Source organism: Talpa occidentalis, unplaced genomic scaffold (genome assembly GCF_014898055.3).
Source record: "Talpa occidentalis isolate TD23 unplaced genomic scaffold, MPIMG_talOcc4v2.1 talOcc4.9, whole genome shotgun sequence".
NCBI lineage: Eukaryota > Metazoa > Chordata > Mammalia > Eulipotyphla > Talpidae > Talpa > Talpa occidentalis.
In genome coordinates, this window is record NW_023605305.1 from 97605684 (window position 1) to 97629193 (window position 23510).

Sequence of the window (23510 nt, forward strand, 5' to 3'; positions counted from 1 at the left end):
TTATTCCTGGTACTTGACAGAAGCAGGCCAGTAGCAAATCTGTATCCAGAACTAGGGGGTAGAACCCCTAAGCCCAAGGCACAAGGGCACTTGCTTTAAAGCCCAACTATATACAAAATCAAAAGATAAGGAGAGCAGTTCATAAATTAAGTTGCTAAAGCAAGTCAGAGGGCGTTCATAAAATTAGCTGCCTCAATCAGAGCCAAACTACATACCACTGCAAAGAAATCCCAATTCTTAGTGATGCCATGCAAGAGAGAACTATTTCTCCCTCATGTACAATCCACTGTTCTTCTAAAGCAACATGTTCCTTCTGTCTGAGTTTACACCCCTTATGAGTGCCCTGGATCTGCAGACTCTTCTCATTCTGCCAACAGATCGGGAGCACAGAGGATGAAAGATCAAGTGGGAGGATAGCATTGGATAGGGCTGGAAATGGCATTTGTAACTTTCACACACAAACCATTGACAAGAATCTTTTTTTAAAAAAAAAAATATTTATTTATTTATTTATTTATTTATTTATTTATGTATTTATACAAGCACTGGGTACAGTCAGAAGAAATTTGCTGCAATCTGTACACACTGCAAAAGGGGAGTCTGACTCTTTAGTAAAGAGAGTTGACCTCTCTATCATGCAAGCCAACTCCAGACTGCAAACAAAAAAACTAGATGTTACTGAAAGTGAAGCTCAATGAGCTGGGACAAAACTGACTATATGCCAATTCTGATGCCAGCCAGAGACCAGATACCTCTGCCATAGTCATCCCAGCCAGATAGGGTATGACCCAGTGGATTTCAGCACAGGGTTGAATGAAATGTGTGGAAAAGTGGATCAATCAAAGAACAAACATCAACTTTAAACTCAGGTTTTGGGATTTGTTTTTTTTTTTTTCTTTTTCTCTCATCCAAAAATGAACTGCCTGGCATAAAATTCAATCCAAATTTGAATCCTACTTAATATCAGCAATAGAAGTTTTCACTGAGCTTGTTCTGCATTCAGTGATAAAAGCAGCACACAATTATTTTCGATTGGACCAATGAGATTGTACTGAGAAGTCTCTGAAGATTGTCTGCTGAGTGCCAGTTGTTAATGAATCCCATTTGTCTTTCTTGATTAAGTCTGCTATTACCCCCGTTTAGTCCTGTCACCAACCCTTTAGCAAGAATTTTCATATCACTGTTTAGATGAGAAATTAGCCTATGAGAGCAGCACTCATCAATCAGAAGGCAGTTTATTTAATACAGTTTACGGTTTATGAGTTCAAAGACTGTAGCCTCATACATTAGAAATGGATCACTGTCCTAGGCAGAGACAATCAGGGGGTTCAGCTCACATGACAGGCATGGAGAAACAACTTTGAATGTGAGCTGCACAGGAAGAGAAGGCCTGCAGTATCGCAAGGCTGCAGCTCAGTGTGGGGAAGCTTTCTCTTCTGATTAGGAAATCCCCTTGGTTTAAGCAAGTGTCTCCATTTTAGGTACTTTAACCATGCCATCCTACAATGCTGAGACCTAGAAATCCAAAATGAAACTTTTGAATGGACCTACTTCTTGGTGATAGCAGATCTTTTTTCTTGTTTGCAGTATTTTGATGAGCACTTTTAGCTTATTTACCTGCACCTTAAAATTATAAACAGCAGGATGTCCTTGCAAACCTAAATGTTGCTAATAGTACTGTAGTTTTCATCAGTGACCACATGTAACTAGCATGGAAAGAAATGCAGCTTTGGCAGCTTTATGTCAGATTTAGATAGCTATGGGACCATGCAAACTGGTCCCCTGGAGGATTTGAGAAAGCCAGGTTGGCAGGATGTGTTGGTTATTTGACTCTATCCAAGAATGTAGTTATTTACAAAATCTATTTTCTATCTTATAACATTATTTCATTTAGAACTAAAGTGCTAAATTCATTTCAACTATGATTCTTGTTTTCCAAATTACTGCTTTACCAACCAAGAGTATCATTACTATACTTGGTTAAGTTTAGAGAAGCAATAATTGGCATTCACTAGAAGTCATTAATTCCTGTCTACCACTCTATATTGGCCTTAAATCTTAGTAAGAGAATGTCTAGGTAGTGGTTATTAGTCAGAAACACTAGCCTCGGTCAGAGTAAATAAACCTTCCCATTAGTGTCACCCCCTTGCTGACTATTGGGAGACATATAAATCCAACTTTAGTGACCTCTTTGAAATTCCTAATGACCTTGTAAGTTTCACTCTTTATTTCAAAGAATAGTCTTGTTTTCTCTTCAGAATGATTTCTTTATATCTAGATTGGGGTACATATACCAAAGAGTATTCATTGCAGTCATCCATCAATTATTATTCCAGGCTCATTTTTTAATTGCTTTAGTTATTGTCTCACATAAAGAATATATATTCATTATAAAAATACTTGTAATTCTTAATTTAAAAATGAGTTTATAGGGCCTCCCCTGATGGCATGGTGGGTTGAGCGCAGCACTGTGAAGCTGTCCTCAGCCTCTGCAGCGTGGGTTCGATCCTGGCCAGCCAGCGAGATACCCACATGGGTGGCAGACTTCTCCTGTCTCACCTGCTGCTCCCCTCAGCAGTGCTTTCAGTCTGTCTGCCTGTTCTGTTCCCCGCTCTGCCTCTGGTGAATCCTCTCACCCCCCATACCTCTGGCCTGTACCCCAGTTCTTATATGAATAAATAAATAAATCTTAAAAAAATAAATAAGTTAGTTTATACTGCAACTTGTTTGCTTTATTTATGCAACATTTTTTGAGTTTACTCAGAGTCCTTCCTCAGAGAGAGAGAGAGAGAGAGAGAGAGAGAGAGAGCAAGAAAGAAAGAGAGGGACAGAGCAAGAGCGATTATAAAGAATTGGCTCTTGAAATTATGGAGACAGAGAGTTTCCTGTAAGCTGAAAACCCAGGAAAGTCAATGTTGCAACTTCCAGTTGTGTCCAAAGAGCAGTGAACCAGAAACACTAGTGGTATAAGTCCCAATTCAAGGGCAAGAAAAGATGGATACCCCAGCTCAGTAATCAGAGAGGGAATTCAACCTTTCTCTGCCTTTTTTGTTTTATTGAGATCCTCAGTAGAACATGACATGACATAAGATGCTTTGTTTGCTCAGTCTACAACTCTAATGCAAGTCTCATCTAGAGACATTCTCATGACACACTCAGTAATGTTTGTCTGACCATTTTGTGTCCCAGTCACTTTGACACATGAAACTAACCTTAACAAACATCTATCACAAGTAGGCTTCCATATCAGTACAATCATATAAATCATATTCTTATTGACTATTAAATGGTTGTATATACTTTACTAAACCATTACTCTATTGAAAGACATTTTGGTAGTATCTGATATTTTTGCTAGAACAAAACAAAAATTGAGTATTTTTAACTTTTTTCTCTTGACCATTTCTGTGCAATTCAGATTTGCTGAATTGAAGGTTATATATTTTTAAACTTTAAGTATTACTGGCAAATCTCCCCAAAATAAAATAAAAATTTACACCTCTTAACTTGTCCCACACTGTAAAATTCAATTTCTTGCAAGCTGATGTTCTTATGATTCATCTAACTCATGGTTGACAGGGATTCAGATACAACACAAAACAAAATTTTAAGTAAAAACACCTGCAATAATTCAACTGCTACATATGTCTACCATGCTAAACTATTCTCTAACTGCCTGCAGCTAAAAATAATTTATTTTAGTGTTTCAAGAGATTGGATAATGTTCACAAAAGGTTGGAAAATGCAAAGAAGTAAATCAAAACTACGTACAATTTTGAGCCTACTTATCTATTTTTGTCAGGATAGGTTAAGTTATGCTGCTATAACAAATTAACTGGAACTTCCAATGGCACAATGATTTATTCCATACATCCATAGTACTTCCCAGGTCAGCAAAGACCTGTGTTCTACATTATCACAGACTAGTAGAGGCTCCTCTTTTAGTTGTGATTTCTGTAACACAGGGTCTCCCTAGTCACTGTAGCAGGGGAAAGTGACTGGAGAACTGTGCATGACTATGTTTAGTTCTATGTTAGCACCACAAAATAAAGCCAGTCACATAATAGCAAAATTACAGCTCTGAATGCTCCTGGTCAGCTGCCCTTCTCTCTAGAACTACTACCTCTGTGCCAGTGATGGATCTTCACTCTCTCTGAAGTGGTATAAATAGGACCTGACTAGGCCTCCATCTTTTCTTGGTTCTGTTCCTATTTTCTCTTGTTCCAACCACTGCTGCCCTCAGTTGGTCAACAGAGGTTTCTAGTTGTTTCCCTATGCAAGATGTAGTGTACTCCCTCTCTCAATAATTCACAGAAATTTTTCTGCAACAATGATTTCTCTATTATTATCATTATAGAGAAATAAGAGTCTTTCTGCTCAATTCACAGGGTGACTTGGCTAGTAGAAGTTTCCAGCCACAACCAGTCCCAAAGCTTAAGACCTATAGTTGTACTCACAACCCACACTTCCATTATGGTGAGTTCTCTTGTGTCTCTTTATTATCCCTTCCTGCCTCTAACATCAGTTAGCCTGGCTGACGTAAACTCCAAGTAAAAAGAAAGGAGCTGTACTCCTGTCCTTTTTCTTTTAAGAAATTCCTCACTAGTATGTAAATCCCCAAAATCAAATAGATGTAAGTAAAAAGGTACTGCTTACCTCCACCCTACATTATTCAAAGACCAAATGTCACTGCCTTTGACTAAGTAAATATATTAAATATATTGTTGGTAATGTATGAAAATGTCTCCCCTTCCCTTCTTTACTCTCATTGAGGTTGATTTCTGCACTTCCATAGAACTTGACCACAGCTGATCCAACATCCTGAAAGCCACCCCTTAGACTGTGATCTTTAGCATCATTATTGTGTGTAAATAAATGCATTTTGAAAAAGTGTTGCTGGTTTTCTGGCTTTATAATTAGAAACAGAATGCTGCAACATTCTAGGCCAAGAAATATAAAATTGATAAAGATCTCGATTGAATAGTTTATTTTTTTTAAGATTTATTTATTTATTTATACAAGCACTGGGTACAGTCAGAAGTGCGGGAGGGTGAGAGAATTCACCAGAACCAGAGCTGGGAACAGAACAGGCAGACTGACAAAATACACTGCTGAGGGGAGCAGCAGGCAAGGCAGGAGAGGTCTGCGCGCCATGTGGGACCCTCCCCAGCAGCCTGAGATTGAACTGGCGCTGCAGAGGCTGTGGGTAGCTTCGCAGCCCAGCGCTCAACCACTGTGCCACCAGGGGAGGCCCTCAACTGAATTGTTTAAATAGTGATAAGTATTACTTTTCACTTTTAGTATTTATTCAGCTTTATATTTAAAAATTGCACACCCAGCTGATCTCAGATACTATAGTCCATCATATTGACCTGTTTACAATACATTGAGTGATTAATTTTTCAAAAAACTTTCCTAGATAATTTGATACATTTCAAAGTCAGAGGCAGGTGCAAGAGTCTTGTTCAGATTTGGTCAAATCATTTATGAGCATGTACAGACAGTTCTATTTATACAAAAGAAATAAAATTGAAACCCTAAATAACAAATAGCAGGTTGGAAAACATGTAGATTTTTCTCCTCATAAGAAATTCCTGGAAATCCCTGTTGTTGGCTAGGTTCTACTACAGATGTTTAGACTTTCCACAGAGGCTGTTGAGATAGGATGCCAAAAAATCTGGTGGAAAGAGAAAGTGAGATTTATGCTCAAACATCCAGAGATTCCTCATCACCCAGGATTTTGTATGGTTGCTTTATTTCATTACTTTTGTCTCCTGAATATTTACTTAAAAACGAATTCTTGCATAGTATTAGAAGTCTCATTCAGTGATTGGCAACAAAACTCCTAAAAAATATTGTGATTCCTGCCTTCAGGAAGATCATACTTGCTTAGAATTAATCAAGGTGAACAATTAAAAAAATAATAAAGTGGGGCCTCCCTGGTGGCACAGGGGTTAAAGACAGCACTATCAAGCTGTCATCAGCCATTGCAGCATGAGTTTGATCCCAAGCCAGGGAGCAAGCCACGTGGCGCAGCAGACCTCTCCTGACTCTCCCACAGCTCCCCTCAGCAGTGTTTTCAGTAGAACTGCCTGGTCTGCTCCCCACTCTGTCTGGTGAATCCTCTCACCCCTCTGCACCTCTGACTTACACCCCAGTTCTTGTATGCATAAATAAACAAATCTTTTAAATAAATAAATAAATAAAATAGTAATAAAGTAAGAGGACTAGAGGGTCCAAAGATAAAATCTTGACCTTTTCAATGCTACATCCACAACAGATATTCCTTCAAGCTGTGAATGTTGGTATTGTTCATTATGAGACCATGGCATTGAATATAGGTCAGTGTCAGGATTTGTTGTCACATCAGGAGATAAATGACTTCCTGAACAGGAATCAATGGAGGTAGAATAGATTGTGAAATCTGTCCTGCTGGGATGCTTTTAAGGTCCTGAAACTAGAAAGCAGATAAAACAAGACAGGTTTAGAGACAGGGTAAAGAGTCAGGGATTTCAGACTTCAAATTTGTTGAGAAGTTACGTTAGACAAGGAATATTTTGGATATGGACACTTAACCAAGGCACAAAATCTATTTAATGAGACAGTACTGTTGGCATTATCAGTTACCTTCTTCTGCCTGTAGGATCTTCCAGTTGCTGCCTGAAGTCAAACTAACAAGATCTGCCCATAAACTTTTCTGTGCCTAAGTAGCCCAGTCCAGGGAAAAGAGCAGTGAACAGAAAATCTGAAGTTATGGGTGCAGATTTTGGTTCTCTTTGCAATTAGTAGCGTGGCATCACCAACATCACTTGACATGTTTGGGCTTCAATGTTCTCATCTATAAAATAAGGGTCTCTAAGGCTTTTCCCAGTTCTGCTATTTCCGCTAGACTCTGTAATTCCATTTTATCTTTCTTATCTGTCAACAAAGCATAAAATAATTACCTGCTGGTATTGTGGCATTTTTACTATTTACATTTCCTGAATATTTGATTATAAATGGAAGAGAGAATATTGTAGATTTCTTGTTAGAGTTGTTTGAATATCATTACCAAATCTACAGCTCTTATCAAAGCAAACCATGACAATTGCTCCTAAGCCTTCCTTTTGGAGTCACTCACAAATGAACACATTTTATTTTAATAGAAAACAAGAACATTTTAATTGCCTGAGTTAGGTACTTTTATTTTGTTTTATGTGTGCAGTCAGAACCAGACCCTTGTGGATAATGTTAAAAGATGGATATTCTATTTTTTTCCCCGAGCTTTTTTTTCTTTTTTTGTGTAAATTACAACAATTGCTTGGGGGATTGGGCATTTGGGCAAGCCATAAAATAATCAAAATTTTAATGCTGTTTGGTGGCAGCCTAGGACTCTTTGAATTAGTGGCTAGATTAACCATTCACAGGTATAAACATTCCACTCCTAGCTGGATTTAATAGTCTTGGTCATTTGGGGGAATAAATTCTCTTGGTTGGTTTGAGGGTTTAACAAAATAATTTCTTGAATGTGAGGAAATGACTCCAGCATTCATAACTAGCTTTTCCTAAGGTCTACTGCCACATCTACACTCAGCCAAAATAACAGTTTGAAAGTGAATTGCTTTTTTTAATTGCTTTTTATTCTTTTTTATAAAAGGATTATTCCATCCCTGAATCATTTAGCTGCAATTTTAGAACTGAATATAAATGTTTATATATCTTTCTAATCATAGTCCATTCATACTATAAAATTTTCTATGCATGTGTTAAGCCCCACTGTCTAAAGCAAACTGCCTTCAAAAATACCTACAAATCCATGCTATGGTTTATTCCAACAACAAATATCTTAGATTTGTCTTGGTCACTGTTTGGGGGTTTCAAATCAAATCTCAGAAAAGATAGATCCCAGCTCTGTTCTGAATTTGACTTTCTCTCTCTCTCTCTCTCTCTCTCTCTCTCTCTCTCTTTCTCTGTGTGTGTGTGTGTGTCTGTCTGTCTGTCTGTCTGTCTCTCTGTCTCTCTCTCTCATCTTAATTACTTTAAATCTGTTCTGTCACTTTAACATTTCAAACTCAACTGTTTTATGACTGTGAAATATTGTCACAACATATTATGCTAATAGACCTAATTAATTCCCAGGGAAACTTTCCTGTGGATTATGGTAGCGTATAGGATAAAGTCACCAATTCTCAATGGTGATCAAATTTTTGTTTTTCAAACTTGGTGTTTACAACTGCTGTTGTGTGATTCATTTTCTTATGTCAGAAAGTTAGTGAGCATATTTTAATGGCTACAATGCATTTATATTCTTCATCGCATTGCTAGTTATCAGAGTGTTAGTTATCACCTGCTTAACATGCAGGCACGTATGAGAAATTCAGTAATTAATTATTATGGCTGTCAGTCTGTTTAGACTTCCAGCCACGGAAAGGATGAATGTTGAGAGAAAATGCTTGGATAGCACCCTATCCACTTAGATTTCCCACCTTAAGGTACTTAAAATGCAGAAAATTTTGGAAAGAGATAGCAGAATGAAGAAGCTCCTGATACTCAACTTGAAACTCTTTATAATAATAACTCTTCTCCCCACCACCACACACACACCTTGCAAGTGGAATTCCAACTGTGCCTCTCAATGTTGCCAATTCCTACTGTGCTCCAGTGAAAACATCAAACAGAGCTATGTTCTGCCAAGCTAATGACACTTTAAAAAGAACAAATGCTCCAGTTGGGTCTGAAAGCCAGAGCAAATGGGTAGGATAAATTGTCCCAACAATACAATAAGCTCTAGGGCCTATACAGACTGTACCACAATGTAACCAAAAGCTTATTGGAGTAGGAGTCAGGAAACCCAGGTTTGAATCTGGATTCTGGCATATAATGAATATAATCTTTTTAACTTCAATTTTCATAATTGGACATAAGAATAATTATCTCAAATGGTTATTAAGGAGCTAATAACCAAAAGTCTAACAATTTATGGCACGAAGTAGGCACTCAGTGCATGTTATTTCTGTCTTTTACAAAAGTCTTTTCAGCTCTTCCACTTCACAGGTGGTTCCTTTCTTTGTGCTTAGTAGAGTTTCTTATGTGCAGATCACATTTGAGCAAATAATCAGACATTTCCTGAAAGCAATAGTCCTTCATTTTACATGACTGTATCTTCTCTTCCTAAAAGTATGTTAATTTCTTTGAGGTCAGGAACCCCATCTTATGCTTTTTCATGCTCTGTCTACCATCTAGCCCCACAATAATATATTGTACTGCATGCCAAAAATACTTGTTGAATTGAATTATATTTTATCTTCTATCTTTCTCCCCTCTTCCTGCTACTTTTCAACTACTAATTTTTGTATGCATTTTGACCCAGATTAAGTTTAAAATATATATGGCATAGCCTTGTAGGTAGATCTATACCTAAGATTATATAAATGGCATAATTTTAGACAATTGAGCATCACTAAATTAAAACAACAATATATTGACAAGAAAATATATCAATAGCACTGAGTATTAATTACAGCTTATAGGACATCCAAGATCAACATTTTCTCAATAAACTTACTATAAAGTGGTAAACTCAACTTTATTTTTACTAAAAAGATGACTCAGTTTTTCAGGATAGATTAACCCAGGACCTAAAAAGATACTGTGTTCATGTTGTGCCAGTGAGCCTTCACTACTTTATTTAAACAAACAGACCAGTTTGAATGGTGATGATGTGTGATATATTGAGCTAAGATTGTCAAGAAATAAGTGGGCATCATCTTCTCTTTGCCTACCTAGTAGGTGGATGCCAAGGACTCCACAATGCTAAGAAATAGCCAAGTTATATAACAGAGAGTGTCTGCGCCTCTGAATCATCAAGTGAAGGAATATTGGTTGATAATCAAGATTATACAATTTGAATAACTAATGTTAATAACTTATTGCGTGAAGTTACTAAAATGTGAATATTTGTTATAGTACTCTCTGCTGCATTAATATACTTATCCAGTCTCTCCTATGCATTTTATATCACCAATTATGTCTTCCTTGATATTTGCTACTTCCTGTAGTGATTTCATTCTCTCTTTAATCCACCCACTTACAATCCTAGATACTTTTTCTTTTTAAGGTTGACATCCTTAGTTCAATGCTTGTGTTCTCCTCCCACCCCATCTCAGGAAATCCCATTATAGCTTTAAGGCATATTATTGATTTCCAAATTTTTCCTCTTGCTAAATTTTAGCCTGGCATAATCAAATGCCTACAGAACTTCTCTTGCTGGGGTCACACTGACATCTCAAAGTTACTTTGTCCAAAACTAAAATCTGCTCTTCCTGCTCCCCTCCCCTACTCCAGGAATACCTCCTACAGCATTTTTAACCTCAGTAAATGGCACCACCATCAATCTCTCAGAAAAAAAGCATTGCAAATCATTCCAGAACACTCTTTCCCCCTTAGTTTCCATATTCAGTGTTGTACCGAGTACAGCACATTTTGCCTTCTAAATAACTTGTGAATTTATTCTGTTATCTCCACCCTGAATAATACTGTTTGGTTCAAATTCCCTTTTTGTTTCACCTGAGCATCTCCAGTACTCAATTGTTAGTGATATGAAACTTGGAATCAGGACCATCTTTGTTAAGTCTTAATTCTGCAATTAGTTCTTAGATGTATGATCTGGGGAAAGTTATCACTTTAAACTCTTTTCTCTCCATCTGTGAAACAGGAATAATACTTTCCAGCTGGTGTTGTTATAAGCAATGAAGGAAATTAAGTATAGAAAGAACTTAAGAGAGTCTAGCACAGAGTAAGGGCATCATAAAATTAGCTCCTTCAATTGAAGACTCAGTGATTCCAAACTGATCTTCACAATTTCCACCCACAATAGGGATAAACTCTCTACCAACAAAGTCTGCCATCTTCTACCTTGCAATGTGGATACAAATGAAGAGTTTGGGTATGAAAAACATTCAGAAGTAGAACTGATAGGAACTGGAAACTAATTAGTGTGATAACTAATAGGAATCTTGTGAGAAATGCCTATAGCAAAGGCTATAAATTAGATAATTTTGCATTTGTGAGTAAATGCATTAAGAAGGCTTTTATTTCTCGTCATCTTCTCTGGGTTGAATCTGCACATTAAAACTCAAGCACTAAATTAGTGATTGTCTAAATTTAACATAAACCATACTCACTACATAATGGCCAAACCATTTGTTTACTTACAGAACGCTCACAACAGCTTAAAAATAGGAAACTCAAATTAACCAAAATTTCCTTCAAAGAGCATAATTTGAGGAAAGCTCTAAGTATAGTACATTTTAATTCTCATTACTATTCTTTCCACACACATCTCATCCCAGTAACATTTTCCTCTCCCTTTTTTATCTCATGCAGGGGGTACCCTATACAGACAATCAGAGCATTTGGAAGAAAAGAAACACATAGGTGATTAGCGTAAAAATAACTGAGGCAGGGTAAACTAGGAATCACTATGTATCTACCACATGCCACACAGCAGCATTGTCCTTCACAAATGCTGTCTCGTTTAATTCTCAAACAAAATTAAATGCAATTAAATGGAAACAAATAAAACAAAATAAACCCCATGATTTGTACATTACCATGAGAAATATACAATACCTATTTTACATAATAGGCTCTCAGTGTAGCTAAGCCACTTGCCTGAAACCATACAGAAAAGGTTATTTGTCAGCATTTGAATCTATTTGCATCGGACACCAAAACCCACCTATTATATTTTACATCTTCAAACTATTTTTAAAAAGTCTACAAAACTATGGATTGGATTTCTCTCTTCCTCTTTGGTGTACCTGTGAATAACAAGAAAAGGAAAGGAAAGCAGAGATTGTCACGCTGTCACATTGTTTGCACATGTCTACGTGGAACAGAACCTGTGAAACAGAAAGTTCCTGAAGAAGAAAGCAGTCACAGAAGCCAGAGCATGGTGTCCCAGTACGATCATTCTCCAGCACTCATGTCCTTTCCATTTAGTGAAATAAATAGCCACTAGTTTTCTTTCATTTGAGCTTCAGACTCTGGCACGGGAATCCACATTCTTCTATATCCATGCAATAGGGTGAAGGAGTTCTATAAAGCAGCAGAAAACAAATGATTGGTGAATAATTTTTTTTTAATCAGATTCTTTCTGAGACACTGATCTCATTATTTGTTCACCAGACGAGCTCCTACTAAATCTATTCACAATTAAAAAAAAAAAAATTACCCAGCTAGTAGTATTGAACTGTGCCTTAATTAGGGCAGCCAAGAATGTCTTGTATAATTAACTGGGCTTTGTTTATAATTATTTCCTTGTGGTTAGAACTGTTTTCTGCATGTAACTGGGGCAATGCTAATAGTAACGTTAACCTTTGATTTTCATACGAGAGTAACTGAAGGACAGGCAGAAGAAACAAGAGACCTGGGAAGGACCTGGGAAAGCAAAACCAAAGGACATGAAACACAGGATCTCTTTCCAACCCTGTTTTGCCTCGGGATGAACACAGTCTCCCTAACCTCTGATCTAGTCTGAAGTCTAGATGCTGACATCTGGGCTCCTTTATCCTTCTGTCAAGTGAAAGAAATTATCCCTTCACTTTTGCAAAATGGAGTGATGATTTTTCTCATTGAGGTGTGTGTGCTGGGTTTGCCTCACTAGATTCTCTCTCCAGGACCCAGTTCTGTGTCCCGTTGGAGGACATCAACATCTTTGGAGTATTCACCAAGTTTGGCAACAGATCCTGAAGGAGGAAGGAAAGAAGGGAGGAAGGGAGAAAAGGAAAGAGAGAAGAAAATGATGCCTCAGTGTTTATTCCCCTGGCTCCTTCCCTGCAGAGTTATCTTGGGCAGACTGCATCCAATGCCAAAGTCAGGTGTCTTAGCTCCTATAAAAAGCCCTCTCCAAACAGTCACCTTTGTCTATGGACTCTGGTAATGACTCTCTCCTTTTATCATTTAATTACAAGGTTGATGGGTCTACTTGGTGGCACAGGGGTTAAACAAAGCGCTATGGAGCTATCACCAGCCAGTACAGCAGGATTTCAATCCCCAGCCAGCCAGGGAGCAACCCACATGATGCAGCAGACCTCTCCTGTCGCCCCGCTGCTCCCCTCAGCAGTGTATTTCAGTACATCTGCCTGTTCTGCTCCCCACTCTCTCCGGTGAATCCTTCACCCCCTGCACTTCTGGCTTACACACCACTTCTATTTTTTTTTTTTTAATTTTAGCTAAGATTTTTTTAAAAGATTTATTTATATAAGAATTGGGGTACAGGGCAGATGCACGGAAGGGTGAGAGGATTCACCAGAGACGGAATGGGGAGCAGAACAGGCAGACTGATGAAATACACTGCTGAGGGGAGCAGCAGGTGAGAGAGGAGAGGTCTGCCTCTCCATGTGGGTTTCTCCCTTGCCTGCCGGGGATCAAACTCATGGACTGCTTCATAGTGCAGTGCTTAACCACCTGCTCCACCAGGGAGGCCCTATACCCCAGTTCTTTTATGCATTAATAAATAAATCTTTTTTAAAAAAATAGTTACAAGTTTGGTAACAAAGCATTGTTGATTTTTTTTGAGGTATTATACTCTCTCTTGTGGTTATTCTACATCCTAGCAAATGTAAATAGTGTCTAGTAAACTATCTTCAGATTATCATAATTTGAGTAACCTCTATTTCTGGCTAGCAAAACTGACACATCCTGGATAAGTAACACCCTGCACACCTACCCTCTTAATGTTTGATAAAATAGGAATGAGTTGAAAAGAATTTGGAAATTTCCAGAATGAGTAATTCATCAATAGTAGTCAACCTAATAGAGTGTGGCTGGTGAACTTAGAGGTTCTAGGTCATGCTGAATAACAATAGGAATTTTATAGATACTGACATTGTAGGAATTTTTCTTACAAATCTTGCTAATTGTGTTTGATGTGATATTAGCATACAAATCTAAAAGCTCTATAAATTCTTATCACATTCCTTCTGCTTGATGTTTCAGATACACTCTCTTAGAAAAAGATGTCTAGGAAAAGAAATAGAATAAAAATAAGGTTAACTGAATTCTATTAAGTGCACCACTTTTTGACTCAGTGGGGTGTGAGGCAACTTGTTATAGGTACTAAGATTCTTTCAGGTACCTCATAACCCACTTGGGGAGACAGATTGCTATAGAATATAAAAAAAGAATAAAATTAGTTTTTTCTTTGAGCAATAAAAATAGTCTTAAATGACTTACTGGACAAGATAACCATAAAGGCAAATCTGGAGGAGTTCCATAGGTGGATCAAGTAAGGGATCAAGAATAACAATCTTAAAGACAATGAGCGGTTAAAAAAAAATGGAATTGTGTGTAGTTTGTTTTACAGCAAAAGACAGAATTTTGTTACACAGTAAAAGATGGGCTAATTATTGAGATTCAATAAAACGTAAGGATCAGTAGAGACAATATCTACGGGTGAAATTAGAAAGCTCAAAGATGGCAAATTAATGTTTTAACAAACCAAAACATCTTCATAAAGTCTTCAAAAGGATTTGGACTTTATTCTATAAAAAATGATGAGTTTGTGTGGTTATTTCTAATGAAGAGTGATACGACAAACTTAAATACAAAATTTGGTTTTGCATTTAATATAAAACATAATTTCAGTGGGAGCACAAAGGGGGACCAAGAAAACAATTAGAAATCTAATTAAGTAGTCATATAAACTTAGGCCAAATCAAAGTCAGTTATTTAAAGAGACTAAATAAACTGGCAAACATCTAGAAGACTAACCAATGGGAAGTGGGAGAAGTCACAATCACCCATGCCAGTAATGAAAGAGAGGACAGAGCTAAAATTTTCCTATAGATGTTAAATATTCAAAGAGTATACTAAAAATTTTTGTCCAAAAATTTGGTAATTAATGTAAAATGGAGAACTACTTAAAAAACAATTTATAAAATGGATGCAAGAAGAAATAGAAAATCTCAATCATTTCATTCTGTTAAAGAAATTGACTTCATATTTGTAGATCTTCCCACAATAAACCCTTAAGTCGAGATAACTTTACTGGTGAACATAGACAGTAAAAACTTCATAAATAAACCATTAAAGTTACTAAATAAAATTAGTAGCATCGTATATAAACACTCCTTGTATTTCTGTGCACTAGCCCTTGAAAAAGAAAAATTTACTGCTACTATTAAAAATTGCATTAAACACTACATTTACAGAAATAATTATAACAAAATTATGTAAGGCCTCATATAAAAATATTATTGAAATAAGTTGAAGAAAATCTTAATAAATAATGAGACATACCTATGTTGTACATATGGCAGTTCTCCTCACATTGATTCAGTGCAACCCTAACTTAATTTGTAGCACACTTTTGTGTTTGAAAGTGAGGGGAAATATCCAAAAGAATTCTAAAATTTACATGGAAGTTCCAGTGGCAAACAGAATCAAAGTTATCTTGAAACAAAAAGATAATAACATTACAATGATTAAAATAATTTGGTATATAGACAAAGCCAGTCAATTATTAATTAGTCCAAAGAAACAAAATTGAATCTAGAAACAAATCACAAATCTACAGTCCCTTAAAATATGGTGAGGGTTATAATGCAATCCAGTAGATTAAAAACATTCTTCATAATAAATTTATAAGGTCAATTATATATTTCTAAGAGGAAAATATTTATCTTAACTTTTTTTTTTATAACCAAAACCAAAAGTCAATAGCAGGTCCCTGCGGATATAAATGGAATGCTGAAATATAAATACTTCTAGAAAATAATAGTAGACATTTTTGTGACTTTGGGCTAGGCAATGATTTCTTAAATAGAACATAAAAAATGCTAACCTAAAAGGAAAAAATTGATATTGAGCTACATTTAAATGAATAACTTCCATTTATCTAATATACCACTTAGAGTATGAAAATTCAAATCCAAGAATAAGAGAAGGTATTTCCAAAACATATATTCAACAAGAACTTGTACCTGGAATATGTAAAGAGCTGGTACTTATAAAGAAACTACAGGCAACTCAGAAAAAAATGGGGAAATCATTACCAAAAGGATACACAACAGTAATAAATACATTAAAAGACCATGTAAATTAAAATAACTAGATGCTTTTCTAAACTCAGTAGACCAGCTCAAACAAAAAGGACTCACTTGTTCAAGATTTGGAGGAAGTGGAACTCTCATGAATGGTTTTGGGTGTGTGAACTGGCACAACCATTTTAGAAACGTACATGAACTGGAGTTGATCAGATAGATAGATAGATAGATAGATAGATAGATAGATAGATAGATAGATAGATAGATAGATAGATAGACAACTTGTAATTCAATAATTCTATTCTTAGTGATTTACCCATAAAAATTACATGCATATGTACATGAAAAGTCATAGAACAAAATATTCCTAGTAGCACTATTTATATCAGTCAAAACCTGAATATACTCAAGTATCCTTAGACAGAGAATGGATTAATTGTAGAATAATCAGACAATAAGATAGGAAAAAGCAATGAAAATTAATGAAATACAGTTTTATGGCTGATATGAATACATTTCTCAAGAGTAGGATTGAGCAAAGAAGATAGACACCAAAGAGAACACTGCATTATTCTATTATATGAAGTTTTTAAAGTAGGAAAAACTTATCCCTGGTAATGAAAAAAAAGACAGTATTTTCTTTTGGAGCAAAGATTGGAGAAGGAGATGTGGTTACTATTATATCCTAACCACTGTGGTAGTCACAGATAGTTTCATAATTTGGGTAGATTTTCATGAATTTAGTCATATTGTGAAAATTTGTTACACTGTGAGCTCATGATTCAGTCACTTTATTGTATGTATGGGATACTTCAATAAAATATGTTTATTAAATAGAGGAATGGATTAATCAATCAATAGGTAAATAAGAATTAACTCAGAGAAAGTTGTAACTACAGTAAGTGCTATCATGAAATCAAGAGGATTTCATAAATGAGCAGAAGTTTAACAGTGCTAATTTCTGACAAGTTAAAGGGAAGAATCTTTCAAAGGACATGTATAAATGTATTGAAGAGGACATAGCCTTCCACTGGATATTGCATCAATTTTCGGGGGTTCCGATTTAGAGTGGGTGGTCTCATTTTCATACACTGTTGGCTGCTTTGAATAAGGGACAAAGATTGTGTTAGAATTTTCTTTTTTTTTAAGAGTTATTTATGCATACAAGAACTGGCATACAGGCCAGAGGTGTGGGGGGTGAGAGGATTCACCAGAGACAGAGTGGGGAACAGAACAGGTGGAATGGGGCTGAAATACACTGTTGAGGGGAGCAGCGGGTGAGTCAGGAGAGGTCTGCTGCGCCATGTGGGTAGCTCCCTGGCCGGGGATCAGACTCATGCTGCAGTGGCTGGGGTCAGCCTCATAGGCTGCATCCCAACACCTTGAGCCAACAGGGAGGCCCCTTGTGAGTTTTTAAATGGAATTTTTAAAAACTCTTGTGAGTTTTTAAATGGAATTAACCAATAAATTTAATCTCATAGTTAACTGCTCTTTTACATAGACATATACCCAAAAAGATGTGGATCAAAATGTATCTAATATAGTTTATAGTTCTGGTAAATGAAATGATCTTTGATTTCTTATTTTATGTGCATTCAAAAAGTAATAAAAGGAATGTTGCGTTACATGCAACTCAACACAGGCAAATCAGGTTGTTCAACTTTAGCTTCTTTATTCATATGAGTAAAATGTTAACCTAACTTTATACTCAACTGAGCAAATCTAAGCCCATTACCAGTTAAGGTAATAGTTTTTCTTTTAGCTTGTTTCATGAAAATCCTTTGTATGAGACTTAAAACTACAATGTTATTTAAGCACTGAATCTATCTAAAGTTTTGTTCATGCAACAAATATGTAATGGAGTAGCCACCACATGCCCTAACAACCTAAAGCACATTAACTGGCTTTTTTACCCTCTTGAAAATGTATAGAAAACTTTGAGCAACACTTACTTTATACTGTGTTCTTTATCCTATAACTACTTTGCCTTCACAAACCCTACATTCTTTTGAAAATAAGAGGGTGGGTGGAGTGAATTCTTATTGCAGGATCTCTATATATCTATTATTCAGAAGTACTCAGCACTTTGAAACTAAACCACTGCATAGGTAAAAACTGTATTTAATTCTATTTTGAAAAGACCTCCTCTTTAAATGTAGGGATAATTATATTTTTGATATCAACAACTGATGGTCAATGATGAGCAAAGCATTATGGTGCAATTTTATTCACTAGTATATAGAGTAAAAATTTTAAAAGTTTGGTCTCTGATGTCACACAAATATGAAGTGGAGTCTCAGTGTCATCACATAGTTATGTGACCTGGTGCAAATTACTTAGTATCTCAAAATCTCAAGGTGTTTTTTTATCCTATGCTGAATGGTAATAATGACCAAATTAAACAGTTGTTAAGTGAAAGTCACAGAAATGGGTTTAAAAAACTTTTAGCAAAGTGTCCAGAATAAGTACTATGTAAATGGAGACTCTTAATAAGATTTTAAAATTTGTCTTCAGATACATGAAATGTTAATATTTCTTTCCTAAAATTATCCATGTATCAAATTATTATATGTAAAGAATCAAAATCAAGCTCAAGAATCCATTTCCAGACACAAGTGACTGATAAAATTTAACAACTACCCAAATAAGAAAAATATAAATATTAAAGTAGAACTTATGAGGCAACATCCATGACTAATCCTAGACCAAACCAAACCAAACCAAACAAGGAGTCTTACATAGTGGTCAAAATACGTGAAAAAGTAATGCAGATGAATCTCAGTTGCTTTTCATCTTTACTTCTTTCACTATGATGAGAGCTCATGAGTTCTAATCATTTGCTGACAGTTTATCAATAGGAAAGAGATATAATGAAAGCATAAAGAAAAAGGAATGTGTTATAGAACTGAATCCCATTGAACCCAACCCAAGCTTCACCCAGTCTACCCTTATATTGACAGCAATGGCAGCCCCACCAGTTTTGTAATCAATTTTACTTCCTGTCCAGGCCTCTTGGTCCCTAAATAATGTCCATTGTCCAAAAAATGTCAGTTTTTTTGTGGTACTAGGTGGTATTTCCTCCACTACATCTGGAGCAGAAATTGAGTGCAATAAAAAAGGTAGTCTCTTGGTAGAGAAGTTGAAGTGCAGACCATGCTCGTTTGACTTATTCTGTGCTCTCTCATTTCTTGCATCAATTTTTTTTAATTTTATTTTACAGCAATAGTCACAGAAAGACTATTACAGCTATTGTTCCTTTAGATTCATATCCAAATTACTTTTAAGTGTTCATTTTAGATTTTACTGATGTTCTTCGGAAAAGAAATAGTCAGGGGATGTTTTCTGTATTTAAAAGAAATTGATTCACATACAATGGAATAACTTTTCTCCATGAATATGCAACATTTGAAAAAAAAATAGCTAAGAAAATTAAATGTAATCTATTTTGTTACCAAATGGGATTTGATGTAAAACTGAATCAAATGGTTTGCAGGTGAAAAATGGGCCACATTTAAATATATATAACATTGAGAAATTCACTTTATTGTCCAGGCAACAGTATTGACAAAAAAAAAAAAAAAAAGAAAAGGGACTTTGGTCCGAAATTTGCTGGCACTGGCCATGACCCATACATGAAAGCACAAGAAAAGCTATTGTTCATGATAAATCTCTGCTCTTTGCTTTGTAACTTCTGTTTATTCTGTTCTGTGCTCTTTTTCATGTCATAGCAAAACAAATTGGAAATTAGAGTAACCATTTAATGATATATTATTTTAAATAACAATTTTTTAAAAAAACTGTTCTACTGTTTCTCTAATGTTACTGATCTAGCAGGTGTTTTGTCATGAAAACATAGTCAAATAGAATAGATTGTAATAGTTGACTGGCAAGTTAGTAATCTTTTAATAAGCACTCTCCTGATCTTGATTAGTATTTTAATAAACTACTACCCAGATGATTGGGGCCAAATGATTCACTCAATTCAGATATTGGGTGCCTTGGTGTTCCAAGCATTGTACTACAGGGTGACAACTTGGCATGAAGTTTTTTAAAAGAAAAAACTATCTTTTCCACCTTGGTATCCTTGGTACTGTTAGATAGAGAAATTGTTACAGAGCAGGATCTCCCTATAAAGGGGAGGTTCCATGTTCCCTGCCCCACCCAAGGGAGGTGGTAACTGAGTGGCAAGGGGACTGGCAGATTTGTAGGAGACACATGGAGCAGATGCATATGAAGGAGGGTGTGTTTGCTTCTCAGCTCAGCTTTGGACTTGCACCAGGGACTTGGGGGACATGGAAGGAAACGTGGAGTTGAGATATGTGGAGATGGTTGGGGGAGACCTGTGCGAGAGGCCCAAGGGGAAGCTGATGATGGCAGCCTTTATCTTGACTTGGTTTTGATTTTGCTCTTTTTCTTCCAAACTTGCCTGGTCCCTTCTGCCTTTTCCTGTGGGCCCTCACCAGAAGGTAACTTGGATTTGTGGCAAGCTTCTGGGCCTTAACTGTTCTGCTCTGGGCCAACCCCCTGGCTGGGCATTTACCCACAAGTGGATGGATAGCTTTGTGTGTTTCATTGGGAAACTATTTTCTTTTATTGGAAAACGATTATCCGTTCTTCTCTTTTCTATCTATGCACATTAATTTATTAAAGTTATTTCACACTGATGATTTGGTTTGTCTTTATGCAACAGATGGCAAAGCCTACTTTAGAGCCATGTGAATTTGAGGGTCCCAGGGTATCCTTCAGTTCTCCACACTAACAGTACCTTGCACATAGCCTCATACTAGCACTGAGTAATGATTTGTCATTATTGCTTTCATAATTACTCTTGCTGTTACGGCTGCTGCTAATGATGACATGTGAAATAAGAAACAATGGAATTCATCAAATCTCAATATATTTATGTAATTTAGGAGACTTTGTTTCTAACTGGAGTTCCATGTCCCAGTAGCCAAGGAAAAATCAAATAAAGAAAATCCTTCAGATGGCAATGCTTCACTGGGAAGAGACTACATCATTTTTAAGTTAAAATTATTAGCCTCACATTCTGGAAATTCTGCCTTATTCATTATATCAAATAACTTCTGGTCTTTTTAATCACTGCTAAAATGCTAACAGTTCTTTTTAATGCCTAGTCAATAAGCAGATTAAAACATAAATGCCACTAAATATGCTTTAAATATCAGCTCCATTGAAATTTTTCTAAGTTCTGTATCCTCTTAAAATAATCCCCATTCAAAATTGAGAGGAAATGTCACCCATATGAGTTTCTTCAGAATTTAAGCTCTGATTATACAAGGAATTATGTACTATAGCTTTGGAAATCGGATAATTAAAGAAGTACCAGACTCTTTGTTGATGACTTTTTAAGCCTAGAAAGTTTTTATCAATGCTACAGTAAAATTTCATTTTTAAGTAATATTGCGCATGCTCTGTACATTTCTAATCCCAATTAAAGCTAGCTACCATAAGAGGAACTGTGCAGAAAAAATAAAGATATACAATTACACCAGACAAGCCAAGACCTTGGTTATAGAAGTACACAAAAGACATGTTCTTTGATCAGGTCTTACTAGGGAAAGGAAGAGAACTATAAAATTATAAAGAAATAACTAACTTTCAAGGAAATAATGGTCCACTAGAGAAATTGAATTGGTTCAATGTGAACTGATTGACTCAACTATCCCTTTAGTCTCCATTTCAAGTGAAAACAGAAAGACTTCCATAGGACCTCAGAATAAATCTAACTCTTCCTTGGGTGAATATAGAAAAAAGTGACCCAAATATACATTCAGATTTGTTGCAGGGAAAGGGAGATTTGGCACAATTTTTTCTATTATCAGAGTTCTTATGAGTACTTTTGCTACAAGACTCCCCCCTTGTCCTCTTAGCAGACTAATCACAATATTTACTTCTAGTAACCAAGGACTGTATTACAAGTTCCTAAAATATACACTTTAGTAAGGTCTTTCAAATGTTGCATAATTAACTTCAGTTTAAAATTCAACCCATTGATATTTGCCAACATTTGCATGTTACAAATATGTAGCAAATACACATTTTTTAGTAACTTCCTTTATTAAGGAGACATATGGTCTACACATTAGCCTATTGAAACCCTAGAATCCAACCCTAATATTTAGAATAACTCACATCACTTTCTTTCTGAGCCGATGCCATTTTTTTTCCTCTCCTACTATTCAAATGCAGAAACTCATTTATTTCTTCCATTAAATTGGTGAAGAGATTTCTCATCAATTAGTACAGATCACAGTGTCCAGAGTTGGCGGTCCCCAGAGATCATCTATTCTTTCATTTTGCAAATGAAGAAACTGAGCCACAGGCAAAATGAGAGCCTAGCTTTCCTTCACACAGTTAAGTCAGTGTCAGAACTTAGAAGGCTTGTAGAAAATCTCAAGATGCGTTAAGAGAGAAACATTCATACTCAGAGGGCTTCTTAGAAGAAGACAAAACTTTACTGGAGTAGCAGCCTGGGAAAGCCCACGTAAGTGGGCAAGGAAGAGCAGAAATCCACCCCAGAGCCACTAGTCATGCTATTTTCCGAGGACGTGGGCTACCCCAAATGGGCACCTTTTGCTTAACTTGCCCCAAGGCACCCTATGGTCTGGCAGTACCCCACCCCCCATCAATATTAAAGGATCTTTTGGCACAGTTTCATTGAAAAGATAAGAGTGGGCTTTAGAAGTCTCTTGGGAGCATTGACATCTGGGATTTCCGAAACTGAATTAGTTGAACCTGACAGCAACTCTAGAAGAAAGGTCACACAGGTTTGGGTGAGAAATTCATGATTTGCAAATGTCAGCTAAGATTTGGATAAGCATCTGGCTTTTGGTTATATATCTGAAAATGAATAAACACTGAAATCTGGAGGATTCGTACTCACTGGACCTAATCCACCCAGGATTTAACAGCCAGAAAAGAAATGCTGGTTATGGCATGGATTCCATAAACTTTTAAATCATTTACACATAAAAACAAAGAAGCACATATGTAGATGTCTGTATACATATGTAAACATGTCTATACATAACCCCCACACACAAATGTGTGTATATTTCTACACATTTCATGTATATATGCATGTAGGCTTGTGTGTGTATGAGTATGCGTGTGTTTGTGTGTGTATGTGTGTATGTTTAAATATTCCAAAACATTGGGCCAGTTGGCCATGCATCCAGTTTCTCTTGGAAAAGATTTGCTTCATATCTAATAGAAATATACAATCTGGTTAAATGTTGCTGGTAAAATGTCTAACACATGGGTGGATTGAGATTGTGAACAAGTAGAGAATACTAAAGCAGGCTGATGGAGATAGACCCTTTGAAGGGAGGCCAGAAAACATTCCTTTCCAAAGAGAGAGGATACGCATCTATTGTTTCTCCAGCTGGCTAAGCAACGGCAGGAATGTTTCCTACTAAACAGCCTCATTAACATAAGCATAACTACAGGGTAAGTTTTCAA